Source organism: Hemitrygon akajei, chromosome 29 (assembly GCF_048418815.1).
Source record: "Hemitrygon akajei chromosome 29, sHemAka1.3, whole genome shotgun sequence".
Classification (NCBI taxonomy): Eukaryota; Metazoa; Chordata; class Chondrichthyes; order Myliobatiformes; family Dasyatidae; genus Hemitrygon; species Hemitrygon akajei.
In genome coordinates this window covers 44,328,924-44,342,911 of record NC_133152.1, presented here as the reverse complement: position 1 = coordinate 44,342,911, position 13,988 = coordinate 44,328,924, and positions in this window count along the sequence as shown.

Sequence of the window (13,988 nt, the reverse complement as noted above, 5' to 3'; positions counted from 1 at the left end):
CCACGGAGGCAAACTACATGTTGGAGAACTAGTTCTGCCATCTTAGCGGCCAGTGGAAGTTTGGGAAGACAATGGATTGGGCCACCTCAGAGAACTGTCTATGACTCTCATGATCACTGTGGCCCCTTCAGAAGGTGAAAGACCCATGATGAAATCAAGGGACTGGTGGGGGCTGCAGGAGCTCAGAGAGCCTCCGGTTGGAGGAATTGGACCAGGCACGTTGAGGGTAAGCAGTGACGAACTGAAGTACATCTGTGATCATGGTGGGCCACCAGAACCAGTGTTACAGAAAATCCAGGATCCATCATGCTCCTGAATGGCTGGAGAGTGATGAGGAGTTGTTCAGAGTGCAGAGCCACCAGTACGTCGGGTTGTCAGGCGCATCAGCCAAAACAGGCTCGTGCTGTAGAGCTTGGTGGATCTGGTTCTCAAGGTCCCAGATGATTGGGGTGAGGATCTGGCAAGATGGAATGATGGGCTGAGGGTCAATTTCCATTTCATCTGGGTTGAACTCTTGTGATAGGACATCCGCCTCAGTGTTCTTTGAGCTAGGTTGGTAGGAGATAGTGAAGTTGAATTGTTCAAAGGAGAGGATGCATCAAACCTGACATGGGTTGAGTTGGCAGGTCTGTTGTATGGATATGAGGTCCTGGTGGTCAGTTCAGATCAGGAAGGGCTCAGTGTTCCCCCCTCAGCCAATGTTTCCATTGCTCTTTGATAGGGAGTAGCTCCCTGTCTCCTACTCTGTAATGGTGCTGTGTAGAATTGAATTTGTGCCAGAAGAAGGCACAAGGGTGCCTTTCTGTTTGGTCCCCGCTGGCAGAGGATGGCACCGTGCCCATGTCAGATGCATCCACCTCTACCACAAAAGGTCTGGAGGGGTTCAGGAAGTGGTGGTGAAGATTTCCTTGATCTCCTTGAAAGCATGGTCCACAGCAGCAGACCAATAAATCTGCGAGATAGGTGACTTGGTGAGGGAAGTGAGAGGAGCAACGATTTGGCTGTAGTTTCTGATGAAACAGCAGGAGATGTTGAAGAAACCAAAGAAGTGCTGCAGATGTTTGATAGAACACAGTTGGGGCCATTCAACAACGGTGTGCACTTTCTCTGGGTCCACGGGGGACCTCGTAAAAGATGAGGATGTTGTCGAGGTAGACGAACATATACCTATGCAGCATATCTCAGAGAATCTCATTGATGGAGGCTGGGAAAATGGCTGGAATGTTGGGAAGTCTGAAAGGCCTCACCAAGTACTTGTGGTGGCCAGTGGGTGTTATGAATGCCATCTTCCACTCATCCCCTTGGTGGATGTGGATCAGATTTACACACTCTCTAGATCCAGTTTGGTGAAGGTCTGGAACCCACAGCATTTTGAATCCGCCACCCATCAAAGGGAGAGGGTCGCAGTTCTTAATGGTGATTTTGTTGAGGTCACGGTATTTAATGCAGAGATGAAGCCCCACCCCCCTCCACCATCTTTCTTTCTGACAAAGAAGAATCCAGCACCGGCTGGGTACTGGGATGCTCGAATGAACACATAACATAGAGGATTTACGGGGTGACGTCAGCTGAGGTTTCAGACAGGCGGTCCAGCAGGTGGGTCCCCAACTCAACAGTGAACGAGATGACCAGGCAAAGTGAGGGTCATGATTGGAGAATCAGGGGTAACACAAGATGAGAGGAGCATTGGGAGAGTCGATCAGGAGGAATTGAATTGACTAGCAGTGGACTCCGATGCTCATGTGCATTCACAGGCCGAGTGTGCACTCTGACAATCCCAGACCCTAAGGGATGTCCATCAATGGCCGTAATGTGGAAGGGATGAGAGATAGGTTTGGTAGGGTGTTCAAGCTGCATGTCCAGAGTCCAGTCCAGAAAGTTGCTAGCTGTGTCAGAATCCACCAGAGCCTCCTGTGCACATAGAACCATCAGAGTGTGGAGCAGGACAGAGAGATGAGCTGGTAGAGGGGCCAGGGAGAGCTTACCAGTTAGAAGACCCAAGTCTCTACCTGGTGGTGCCATTTCCTTGACACATTTGATTCATGGGCAATCGACAGCTGCACAGTAAGTGCTCAAGTTGTTTCTCCACCAACGTTCATGCTCTTAGGGTTGAAGGAGCTCTCCCTACCTGCCTGGAGTCTGGAGATGTTGCTGATGAGGGTACTGCAGCCTGAAATCGTTTGGGGAGTGGTACTGGGGTTCTGGCTGATGACCTACAGGGTCGTTCCATAAGACACTTATCAATAGGCAGGGACAGAGTAATGAGGCTTCAGAGGTCGGTGGACTAAGACAGCTCATCTTTCAAGCTCTCTGAGAGGCTGTGATGATAATGGGCCAACAACACTTCCACATTCAAACCGTTTTATACTTTGAGGGTCCTGAATTCCATGGAATAATCCAGCACAGAGTGTGTGCCTTGACGCAGGTGAAGTATCCAATCTGCTGCCTCTTTTCCACTTCACAGACGGTCAAAAACTCAGTGCAACTCAGTGGTAATAGGTTCATACTGGTTGCAAATGGGGGTTTTATTATCACAGTGGCCTAGATCAGAGCTCAGCCAGTCAGATGACGAACACAGTCTTGGCTCAGTTTGCAACATACAGAAATGGCTGGAGCTCAAAGTGCAAGGCCAACTGGGACAGGAAGTTGTGGCATTGGGCTGGGGATCTATCAAAGGATTCAGGCACCGGAACCCGGGGCTCTGAGGGAGGAGGTTAACTGCTGTAGGGTTGATGCATCAAGACAGAGAGTTAGTTGAGAGGGGCAAGCAGATGATCAATGGTTTCCTGCTGCTTCTGGATCCTGTATTCATGTCGAGGGATGACTTCTGCTGTGTCAATTGCCATTTCACTCATCCTGTCAGGAAACGTAGAGGAGGCTTGACCCAAACACAAAGCAGTGGAGCTGATTTAGTGGCGAACAATAACTTTAATAATAAACTGCAAAATAACAAGCTCCAAGGGGCCACAAAACAAGAGAGACCAGATACTTAACACAACAAGGTAACTGAGGGCTAGGAGCAATGGTTGAGGCTGGCTGGTTCGGTGAGTGAACAGGGATTGTGGATGAGAGCTGGGTTTAAATAGGTTGCAGGTAATGAGCTGGAAACAAGTGGCAGCTGACTCCTGTTAGCTGGTTAAAGTCTGGGAGGTACCTGCCTGTGTAGGCCTGTCACATGTGACAATAATAAACCAATACCAATACCAGGGATTTTCATTCTGCTAGTTTGTAGGAGCATTTTTCCTTAAATTTTTGACTTTAACTCCAACAAATTTTTCACAAAATAAAGCAGAACACACTGGAACTATTCAGAGGATCCAAATTTCAATCTTTTGGCAAGACTGGATTGCAGAAGGTTTTGTTACAGTTAGTGTGACACTACTACAGCTCGGGGTGTTGGATTCTGAGTTCATTTCTGGCGCCGACTGTAAAGAGTTTGTGCATCCTCCCCGTGACCGCGTGGGTTTCCTCTGGGTGCTCTGGTTTCCTCCCTCATTTCAAAGATGCATGGGTTAATTGTTCATTGTAAATTGTCCTGTGATTAGGCTAGTGTTAAATAATTGGGTTGCTGTGTGGTGCAGGTCACTGGGCTGGAAGAGCCCGTTCCGCTCTGTATCTCTAAATAAATAAACAAATGCTACATTTATAAACAGCCGATGACACAACTGCCATTGGCAGAACCTCAGATAGTGAAGAGGAGGTGTACAGGAGTGAGATGAATCAGCTGGTTGAGTGGTGACGCACTCAATGTCAATAAGACCAAAGAACTGACTGCAGACTTTAGGAGGGGATGTCGTGAGAATGCACGCCAGTCCTCATTGAAAGCGGTGGAAGTGGTTAGTAGCTTCAAATTCCTAGGCATCACAAAAATATATATAACATGATTCCGACAAAGAGCAATAGCTCAAAACAGTTGGAGTCAAATCATGACCATGATGTAGCTTCAGATGAACACAGTTTAACACAGTGAAATATTAGACAGATAGATTTATCAGGTTTAAGTTCAAGTTTAATTGTCATGCAACCATCCATGAATACAGCCAAACCAAATAGCATTCCTCCAACTCAAGGTGCAAAACACAGTACCAACAGTCATACACAGAACAAGACACATATAGCAGATTGTATTACAATACAGTCACACAAAAAATATAAAAATATGTTCAAAAAATGTAAACATGCATTCACTGAGGCTGCTCTGTTGGTTGGCTGGACCATGGATGTTGCGTCCTAACTGTCTACACAGCACTGTACATTCTCCTTGTGACTGTATGGGTTTCCTCCCACATTCCAAAGACCTATGGTTAGGATTAGTAAACTATGGGAATGATATATTGGCGCCAGAAGTGTCTCGACACTTGCGGGCTGCCCTAGCACATTCTCACTGATTTGTCTTGATTTCACTGTACATTCAATGTACATGTAACAAATAATCTTTTATCTTTACAGCTGGGAAACAGTAGTAGTTTCAGCCCACGTGTTCTATGCCAGCTACCAAGTCTCATTACCCCAATTCTACATAATCCCATTTTATTCTCCCATCATTCCTTCAATTCACAGTAGACAAATAAACTATTAACCTTTAAATCTTCATATAGACAGTGCCATTGTTCAGGGCTGGGCGCAGGTCAATGGAACTGTGTGACATTAATCCTACCTTGGTTGTCATGGTTGTAAATGGACTTTATAAAGTCACTCATGGATAAGTCCGTATCCACAGAATCATTCAGAGTCCTCTCCAACCAGCAGCCCTGGATGAACCAAGAGAAGCCAACAAAAAGTGGTGGATGCAGACTAGTCCATCACAGGAAAAGCCCTCCCCACCATTGAGCACATCTACAAAGAATGCTGCTACATAAGAAAATAGCATCCATCATCAATGACCAACCCCCCCACCACCACCATCCAGGCCACGCTCTCTTCTCACTACTGCCATCAGGAAGGAGGCACAAAGTCCCACACCAGCAGGTTCAGGACAGTTATTACCCTTCAACCATCAGGCTCCTAAACTAGTGTGGATAACTTCACCCACTCATCAATGAACTGATAGATAGATAGATAAATAGATAGATAGATAGATAGATACTTTATTCATCCCCATGGGGAAATTCAACTTTTTTCCAATGGCCCATACACTTGTTGTAGCAAAACTAATTACATACAATACTTAACTCAGTAAAAAATATGATATACATCTAAATCACTATCTCAAAAAGCATTAATAATAGCTTTTAAAAAGTTCTTAAGTCCTGGCGGTAGAATTGTAAAGCCTAATGGCATTGGGGAGTATTGACCTCTTCATCCTGTCTGAGGAGCATTGCATCGATAGTAACCTGTCGCTGAAACTGCTTCTCTGTCTCTGGATGGTGCTATGTAGAGGATGTTCAGAGTTATCCATAATTGACCGTAGCCTACTCAGCGCCCTTCGCTCAGCTACCGATGTTAAACTCTCCAGTACTTTGCCCACGACAGAGCCCGCCTTCCTTACCAGCTTATTAAGACGTGAGGCGTCCCTCTTCTTAATGCTTCCTCCCCAACACGCCACCACAAAGATTCCATAACCTATGGTCTCACGTTCAAGGACTCTACAACTCCTGTTCTTAGTATTATTTATTATTATTATTTGTTTATTTGTATTTGCACAGTTTGTCTTCTTTTGCACGTAGGTTGTTTTGTCGGTCTTTGTGTGTAGTTTCTTCATTGATTCTATGAATCTCAGGGTAGTATTTAATGACATATACATGCATTGATAATAAAGTTACTTTGTCATTTAGCTGCTGTATCACTGTGCTGTCTTAAATAATAAAGGTAAATAAAAAGGGATGTGGATTGACAACGGTTTGAGGAGCTGCTGTGGACTTGTTCTTGCAGAAACGTGGCTCTAGGACAACATCAACGTACCATCACTCTTCAGGCCACGCCACGTAGGGACTTGGGCTATGTATTTTTTGTGGCTTGCATGTTTTTCTGCTATCTTAACTGTATGTGTCCTATATGCTATGTGCTGTGTGTGACTGTCAACACTGTGTCTTGCACCTTAGTCTGGAGAAACAAAATTTTGTTTGGCTGTATTCATGGGTACGGTTGAATGACAATTAAACTTGAATTTGAACTTGAGGAAATCAGCCAAAGCTGAACTTGTAAAAGTTGAATTCCTGTTACTGATTTATTACACACACAGTGGTCACCTTATTAGGTACCTCCTGTACCTAATAAAGTATGTAACCTCTGCAACACACACAAAAGCTGGAGGAACTCAGCAGGCCAGGCAGCATCTGTCTGAGTTCCTCCAGCACTTTGTGTGTGTTTCTCAGATTTCCAGCATCTGCAGATTTCCTCTTGTATGTAACCTCTTGCTCCCTAAAAGAATTCTTTCCTTCTGTCACCAAAAGCAAGCAATAAATACACCTTCCAGACCCATTAAAGTACTAATTTAGAAGCACAGCCAACGACAGCACAACCCTCTGTTTACAGCTACAGCAGCAGCCAAGACAACTGAACACTCAGTCATGGAGCACTACACGACAGAAATAGGCCCTTCAGCCCATCGAGTCCATGCTAAACTTTTATTCTGCCCAGTCCCATCAACCATAGCACTCTATACATCTCACATCCATGTAACTTCCCAAATTGCTCTTAAATGTTGAAACCAAACCTGCATCCACACGTCCGCTGGTATGTCATTCCACATTCTCACCACCCTCTGAGGGAAGAAGACCCCGCTCATGTTCACCTTTCACCTTTGACCCGTGATCGCTAGTTCTAGTCTCACCCAATCTTATGTAAAAACAACGCAGACAAAATGCTGGGAGAAGGCGATAGGTGAAGCAAAGTGAGTGGGAAAGGTAAAGGGCTGGAAAGGAAGGAATCTGATAGGAGAGGAGATTCTTTCTTCTCTATCCCTTTACTTTTCCTACCCATCAGTCTTCACCTACACAAGAAAGTCTGCAGATGCTGTAAACCCAAGACAACACACACAAAATGCTGGAGGAACTCAGCAGGTCAGGCAGCCTCTGTGGACAGGAATAAACAGCAAAGTTGACTAGTTCAGCATGGGTGCAGGAAACAGCACCAATGCAGTCGTTGATATAGCGTAAGAAGAGATGGGGATGAAGGGTCTCAGTCCGAAACATTAACTGGGTTATTCCTTTCCACAGATGCTGCCTGACCCACTGAGTTCCTCCACCATTTTGTGTGTGGATTCACCTATCACCTTCTAGCTGGTGTCCTCCTCTCCCCCACCTTTATATTCCGGTGTCTTTCCCCTTCCTTTGCAGTCCTCAAGGACGATCTCGGCCCGAAATATCAATTATATATTCATTTTTATAGATGCTGCCTGACCTGCTGAGTTCCTGCAGCATTTTGTGTGTGTGTTGCTCTGGACTTCCAGCATCTGCAAACTTTCTTATGTTTATGACTTAGTGTAAAAAGTCTCTAGTATTAGTCTTACCCAACCTCAGTGGGAAAAGCCTGTCTACATTTACCCTATCAATACCTCTCATAATTTTGTATAACTCTATCAAATATCCCCTTATTCTCCTACACTCTGAAGATTTAACTCCTAACCTAGTCAACCTTTCCCTATAACTCAGGTCCTCCACTTCCTTCCAAGGAGCTCCTTATTTTAGTTAAAGTTCAGGTATCTCCACAAAATTGGCCCAATGCCCATTTAGTTTATTGCTCAGTTTTGCCCATAGTATATATTGTTCCAGGCAATGTTAAATTTCAAATCAATCATCCCTGGAACTGCAGCATGGGGGAGAGAACCAGTTCACGTCTTGGCAGGCTGCTTGTAGTTAACAAAACGTGCTGGATGGCATGGTTATGGGTGGTGAGTGTAACTCTTTACAGTGCCACTAGTCGGAATTCAATCCCTGCTGTTGTTCTCCTCTGGATTCCTCCTGCATTCTTTATCCAGATGGCGGTGAATCTGTGGAATTCATTCCCATGGAATGCTGTGGAGGCCAAGTCATTGGGTATACTTGCAGAAGTAGATAGGTTCTTGATTATCCAGGGTGTCAAAGGTTACAGGGAGAAGGCAGGAGAATGGGATTGAGAGGGATGATAAGTCAGACATGATAGAATGGCGGAGAAGAGCTAATTCTTCTTCTATGTCTTATGATCTTATGGTTCAGAGTTCAGTTCTGGCATCCAGCAGAAGCAAGTTTGTACGCTCCTTCCCATGATGATGTGGGTTTCCTCTGGGTGCTCCAATTACCTCCTGGGTCCAAAGACGTACCAGATAGTAGGTTAATTAGTTGTTGTAAATTATCCCATCATTAGGCAAGGGTTAAATCAGGGGTTGCTGGGTGGCATGGCTCAAAATGTTGGAAGGGCCTATTCTTCTCTGTATCAATAAATAAACAAATCGAGTTCTTGCATTTCAGTTACAGAAACACTCATTCAGTTTTTGCTGTAAGGTTTCTGCTGCTGAAGGTGTCTTTAATTTCAATACTAGGAAAAGGAACATTTATTAAACTTTTTATGAGCAATGTTTAAGTCAATTCTTATTGGGTCAGGTATATTATGATGGAGATACATCTCTACCAAAGAAGGTGTGAGGTGCTCCTTCTCTCTGCTAGCCTGCAGGTCACCCTTGGGCAAGGTGTGGCACCCACTTAGCCCCCAAATTGAATTGAATTGAATTGAATTGAATGTAATTATTTTCTTACATCCCTCACATACATGAGGGGTAAAAATCTTTACGTTACATCTCCATCTAAATGTGCAATTTATAATAATTTGTAATAAATACTTTGTAGAATGTACAACAGGACAGTCAATATAACATAGAAATACAATTGTATCAGCATGAAGTAATCAGTCTGATGGCCTGGTGGAAGAAGCTGTCCTGGAGCCTGTTGGTCCTGGCTTTAATGCTGCGGTACCGTTTCGCGGATGGTAGCAGCTGGAACAGTTTGTGGCTGGGGTGTTGGGCCTTTTTTACACATCTGTCTCTGTAAATGTCCTGAATAGTGGATCAGGGTCATGTGAAGCCATGGGATAAGGTTGTGGATGATCGTATGAGCAGCTGATGCATATTGCAAGTCCTGGTTCTGCGACACTGACAGCAGGCAGACAGTCTCTGAAGGGTATTGATAATGGCTGGGTTCATCCGTCTTGTAAAGACACTGCCAGAAAAATTTGCCAAGAACAAGCATGGTCATGGAAAGACCATGAATGCCTATGACATATGACCATAAGACATAGGAGCAGAACTAGGCCATTCAGCCCATCGTTTCTGCTCCACTACTCCATCATGGCTGATCCTGGATCCCACTCAATCCCATACACCTTCCTTCTCGCCATATCCTTTGATACCCTGAACGATCAGGAAACGATCAACTTCTGCCATAAGTATACGCATGGTTTTGGCCTCCACTGCAATCTCGTGGCAGAGCATTCCACAGATTTACCACTCTCTGGTTAAAAAAAATCCTCCTTACCTCTGTTTTAAAAGGTCGCCCCTCAGTTTTGAGGCTGTGCCCTCTGGTTCTGGATACCCCCACCACAGAAAACATCCTCTCCACATCCACCTTATCTAGTCCTTTCAACATTTGGTAAGTAATGTGCTATTAAACATGGCACATTACAAACGAACGATACTAGCTGAGTCCAGATACAAAGTGAAACTTCCTCTGCACTGTTTTACACAGTATCTTCAGCATTATTTATCCTTCTGATGTTTATTAAGAGAGAAGTAATTTGTATCTCACTATAGATCATTCACTGCTCTTCAGCAAAGCGGCCCAAACATTTTTCATGCAAAGCACAGTAACATGGAGGTCAAATTACAAGACTTGTATCAGCCTATCAATGCAGAGAGCTGAGTCGGAATCCCTCCATGGAAATTGGGGAATTTAAAATTTAAATAGTTAAATAAATCTATACCAGGAGAGAAGGGGTTAACATATGAGGAGCATTTGGCAGCTTTGGGTCTGTACTCGCTGGAATTTAAAAGAATGTGTGGGAATCTCATTGAAAACTACCGAATGTTGAAAGATCTAGATAAGGTGGATGTGGAGAGGATGTTTCCTATGGTGGGGGTATCCAGAACCAGAGGGCACAGCCTTAGAATTGAGGGGTGACATTTTAGAACAGAGGAAAAGGGGAAAAGAGGAAAGAGGAGCTATGACAGCTCGGGGCTTCAGAGCTTGGAGTTCAATTCCAATGTCATCTGGAAGGAATCTTTAAGTCCCCTGCCCCTCCTGGTGGAATGCTGTGTTTTCTCTGGGTGCTCCGTTTTCCTCCCACAATCCAAAGACGTACTGGTTGGTAGGATGATTGGTCATTGTAAATTGTCCTGTGATTAGGCTGGGGTTAAATTGGGAGTTGCTGGGCGGTGTGATTCGAAGGGCCAGAAGGGTCTATTCGGTGTTGTATCTCATTAAATGCATAACTCAATTTCACAGGATCTGTCCTGGGACCAGCATGCAAGTAGCATTACAAAGAAGGCATAGCAGTAACTCTACCTTCTTAGACATTTGCATAGTTTCGGAATGTCATCTAACACTTTGACAAACTTCCCTCGATGCACAGTGTAAGGTATCCTGTCTGGTACGGAACACCAATGCCCAAGAACAGAAAAGCTTACAAAAAGTGGCGGATATGGCCCAGTCTGTCACAGGAAAAGCATCCTCACCATTGAGCACATTGACAAGGAGCCCTGTCACAGAACGCAGAACCCACCATCCAGGTCATGTCCTCTTCTTGCCATTGAGAAGGAGGTACAGGAGCTTTAGGTCCCTCACGACCAGATTCAGGATAGGTTATGACCCCTCAACCACAGGCTTCTGAACCATTGTGGATAACTTCAATCACCGCTACCCTGAACTGATTCCACAACCTACAGACGCACTTTCAAGGGCTCTTTACAACTTGTGTTCTCAGTATTATTCATATTTGCACAGTTTCCCTTTTGCACATTGGTTATTTATGTATAGTTTTTCAAAGAATTCTATTGTGTTTCTCTGTTCTACTGTAAGTGCCAGCAAGAAAATGAATCTCAAGGTAGTACGTGGTAACATACACATACATTGATAATAAATTTGAACTTCTACTCAGCTGTTATCAGACTCTTGAAAGGATTTTTTGTATGATAAGGTGGACTCTTGATCTCACAATCTGCTTTGTTATGATGTTGGACTTTATTACTGACCTTCACTTTTTCTGCAGCTTTTATACTTTATTCTGCGTTCTGTTATTGTTCTCCCTTGTTCTACCTCAGTGCACTGTATGATGATCCGATCTGTATGAACAATATCCAAGACAAGTTTTTCACTGTATCTCGGTACATGTGACAATAAGAAACCAAGACCAATGCTCCCCCATGTGGCATATCTGTCTGGTCCATCTCAGAGTGAAATTAGTGGTCAGCCAAATTACCATATCTAGAGTGTCAGACCAGCCAGGTCATGGTAGTAGATTCCTTCCCTTCATGAGTCAAATTGATTCTCACAACAGCAGTTTGCCAGTGACATAGACATCATAGCTGAAACGATTTTTATACAAATTCCAGATTCAGGTAATTATTTCCATTAACATTTTCAGAATGAGAATCCGGTTTGTCATCACTTACATATGTCGTGAAATGGTTTTGTGGCAACAATACAGTGCAATACATAAAAGTATACTAATGTTCACAGTTCTAAGTACATTATCAAGATATGTATAAATTATAAAACCTTGAGATTCATCTGTTTATGGGTATCCACAAAACAAGAAACCCGAAAGAACACAATTTTTAAAAAAGACCAACATCCAATGTGCAGATAGAGAAAAAAATCACAAATCATACAACAATAAAAGCAAGCAACAGCATTCAGCATGAAGTTGAGTCCAAAGAGACAAACCCCAGAGCAGCTGGAGCAGGCCCACAGCCTCATCCTATCACACAATGAGGCAAATCACCACAAAGCTCGCAGACACAAAGCCCAGAGAAGCCGGAGTAGTCTCCGCACTGTGGCAAGAGGAGCAAATGTCGCTGAACAGCAAAAATTGGCCCAACCCTTGCCTTTGGTCCTGACACCCTGCCTTTTCAGTCTGTCTGGACCAGCATTTAAATTGTCCAAACGCTGGGTCGTCCACCACACCAGGACTGGGCCCCACCATGGCGATATGCTCTGGGCCTGCACACCACCACAACTTATGTTACAATAAGAAATATTTTTAAAATAAATGAATAAGATGTACAAAAGAGAGCAAAATAATGAAATGATGTTCATGGACAAGAGAAAATCTGCAGATGCTGGAAATCCAAGGAGCACACACAAAATGCTGGAGGAACTCAACAGACCTGGCAGCATCCATGGGAAAGAGTATAGCTGTCGTTTCAGGCCAAGACCCTTCTTCAGGACTGTGGTGTTCATGGACATTTCTGATGATGGATGGGAAGAAGCTGTTCCTGAAATGTTGAGTGAGAGTCTTCAGGCTCCTCCTCCTTGATGATAACAATGAGAAATATCCTGAGTAGTGGGGGTCCTTAATGTTGGATGTCGTATTTTTAAGGATTCACCTTCTGAAGATGTCCTCAATGGTGTGGGAGGCTAGTGTCCATGATGAAGCTGGCTGAGTTTATAATGCTCTACATCTTTTTCCAATACTGTGCAGTGGCCCCTCTATACCAGATGGTGATGCAACCGGTTAGAATGCTCTCCACGGTACATCTGTTGAAATTTGCAATGGTCCTTGGTGACACCAAATCTCCTCAAACTCCGAATGAAACCTATTCCAGCTGTCACAACAGGATGCAAAGCCACATCTCTGGATTAGTATACAGGGTATGGACCCAGATACCCATATTTTTTGTATGCTCTGGAGGAAAAATACTCACCCAACTGTAATTGTGCCTTGATGCATGGAAGCAGATCTAATGGGATACTATAGACCATCTCAATCAGAAAAAGATCAGTAGAATGGATACAATCAAAAATGTCAGGCCAATGGAGCGGGTGTGTGATTGACAGCAGACTAAAAGATTAATTTACCACAGCCACCACTTACTCTTGCCCATACTGCACCAGAACATGTGGATCCTAGATCAACCTTCTCAGCTACCTGAGGACGCATCAATAGACAACCCTTTAAGAGAACATTGTACTCCACCGGAGTGATAACACCAGCACCACTGCTACAAAAGGATAATTACTTGCATCTAGATATTGGTTCCCCCAAGTCAAGCCTAATCAAAGTTCAAAGTGAATTTGTTATGTTACCATACACTATCCTGAGATTCATTTTCTTCACAGTAGAACAGAGAAATACAATCGAATCAATGAAGACCACACACAAAGACTGACAAGTAACCAATGTGCAAAAGAAGATAAACTATGCAAATACAAAAAAACAGTAAATAAATAATACAGAGAATGTGAGTTGTTCAGTCCTTGAAAGTGAGCCCATTGGTTGTGGAATCAGTTCAGAGATGAGATGAGTGAAGTTATCCACGCTGGTTATTACTCACTGGAATCCAGGCCACCCAAATGACGTCACCACCCAGGCCATGCTCTCTTCTCACTACCATCAGAGAAGAGGTGCAGGAGCCTGAAGACACACACTTAGTGTTTTAGGAACAGCTTCTTTCTCTCTGCTATCAGATCTCCTAATGGACCATGAATCCTTGGATGCTACCTCACTTTCCGCTCTATTTTTGCACTACTTATTTATACAAGTAGTGGGATACCACAGTAGCACAATGATGCTACTACAGCTCAGGATGCCAGAGTTTGGAGTTCAACTTCAACACTGTCTGTAAGGAGTTTGTACATTTCTTCCCGTGAACCACGTGAGATTCTTCCAGGTGCTCCGGTTTCCTCCCACAGCCCAAAGATGTACTGGTTAGTAAGTTAATTGGTCATTGTAAATCGCACTGTGGTTAGGCTAGGGTTAAATAGGTGGGTTGCTGGGCAGTGCAGCTCGTTGGGCCAGAAGGGCCTGTTGCGTATCTCTAAAATAAAAATAAAAAACAATTTTATCTATTGCTTATTGAA